The sequence below is a fragment of the Nanorana parkeri genome, unplaced genomic scaffold (assembly GCF_000935625.1).
Source record: "Nanorana parkeri isolate BGI_ZX_2015 unplaced genomic scaffold, ASM93562v1 scaffold2923, whole genome shotgun sequence".
Lineage (NCBI taxonomy): Eukaryota > Metazoa > Chordata > Amphibia > Anura > Dicroglossidae > Nanorana > Nanorana parkeri.
This window is the reverse complement of record NW_017309191.1, coordinates 46960-48744: the sequence shown is the minus strand read 5'-3', so window position 1 is coordinate 48744 and position 1785 is coordinate 46960. Positions and strand designations below refer to the sequence as shown.

The 1785-nt window shown below is 47.2% G+C and overlaps 1 long non-coding RNA gene across 1 annotated transcript in view; it reads right to left on the bottom strand.

The window, feature by feature from the left end:
* Nucleotides 1-1085, bottom strand: part of LOC108802529 — a 3830-nt gene extending 2745 nt beyond the window's left edge. Inside the window, exon 1 of the long non-coding RNA XR_001942228.1 lies at nucleotides 1007-1085. This is a non-coding gene — a long non-coding RNA (uncharacterized LOC108802529). The remainder of the gene's footprint in view (nucleotides 1-1006) is intronic.
* Nucleotides 1086-1785: the final 700 nt, after the last annotated feature.

Sequence of the window (1785 nt, the reverse complement as noted above, 5' to 3'; positions counted from 1 at the left end):
CTTGCCTAGGGCAGCCCCAAACCAGAATACACCACTGACTACAACAGCTGGAAAAGGACAAAGCCATTGATCGGGCTATGTATCATCGCCTCTACCCTGGTGAAGCCCTCCGTGTTCATATGGACTTCCGAAGATACATAAGGATGGGACCCCTCTCAGGCCAATTGTCAGCAGCATAAACTCTGTGACTTATAACGTGGCAAAATACTGAGCCAGAGTCCTCGCCCTTTGGTCGGAAATACACAACACCACATACAGAACTCTCAGGATTTCACAAACATAATCAAGAACTTAATATTGGGCAGAGAGGAAACAATGATACCTATTGTGGCGAACCTGTTCATGGAGGAAGTAGAAAGCAAGGCCCTGACCACCTTCAAGGGAATTACACCCAGTCATTGGGTCAGATAGGTGGATGACACTTGGGTTAAGATTCACAAACAAGAGTTCCCGGCTTTCACTGACCACATCAACTCAGTGGATCAGAACATCAAGTTTACTAGGGAGGATATGCAAAACAACAAGCCGGCTTTCTTGGATTGTTTAGTAACAGTAGAAGAGGGAAGGAGGCTGGAAAGGCTGGCAGGTCTTCCCGAAAACCAACACACAAGGACCAGTACCTGCTATTTGACTCCCACCACCCTTTTTAGACCACAAACTGGGAGTCATCAGGACTCTACACCACCGGGCAGAGAAAATTCCCACCAGAACAGAGGCCAAGATGAAGGAATTCAAACACCTCAGGGGGGCCATTAAAACTGGCCGGTATCCATACTGGGCTTTTGTCAAAACAGAAAGAAGAGGAAAGAATGCCGAGAGTACCAGAGGGTGAAAGGCATGACAAATGGAATAAGAGGGTTGGAAAGTAAGCAATGAGAAGGAATATATACTGAGGTGTGATTGGATATTAGGAGAAATAAACAAAGTTAATATTTTGGGGAAAATCCCCTCCAGTCCCCCCTCTGGGATGAAATCACAAGCTCCCAAATCCAGCAACTGAACTCACCTGCAGTTTTCTTGCACCAGGATCTGTGTGGTCCCCCAGGTGATCCTAGAATGGAGTGGCAGAGACGGTGGGAGGTTGCTGTGCCCAGCTCTTCTTTTCTCTGTACAGGGTAGAGAAGGGAAGATGTATCTATCTATCTATCTATCTATCTATCTATCTATCTATCTATCTATAGATCTTAATCCTAAATGATCCTGTGGCTGCTCGCATATTGGGACTTACTCGGCAATGCTGCATATTCACAACCCCGCTGAACAGCTAAACGTGTGTAATTACAAGGAGACGGGTTCAGCCTCTTTCAGCCTTCCTCGGGTTTGTCACTTATCAAATGTTAATTACAAAGTATCAATTTGGATCTCCGGGAACCAGAAATGACTTCCTTATAGTAGTTAACTCTTTCAGCACAGGAATGATATGCAGCCGTCTATACAGAATAGGTTGTGTGTCGGCGCCGTGTCTAGGTGGTGTCTCGTGGTCTATAGCCATGTACGTTGTATTAGGAGTTGGGACTCAGAATGTGAATATTCTACACAATGTCTGGCTGCTGGTAATACAACTTTCTTATCCCTAATGGAATATTTATGATAAGCAATACGTTCCTTTGCTTTCTCCCATATAATATAGGCCACCCGGGAGGGGCGGACTGACCCATCGGGCAGTCAGGCGCTGCCCGAGGGCCCGCGGCCAGCACGGGGCCCGTGGCCAGGCATCTGTCCTGTACAAGGCAGCAGAGGCGGCTCTCTAATTAGGCGGTCGCCTAAGGCCTCGCAACCTCCTAA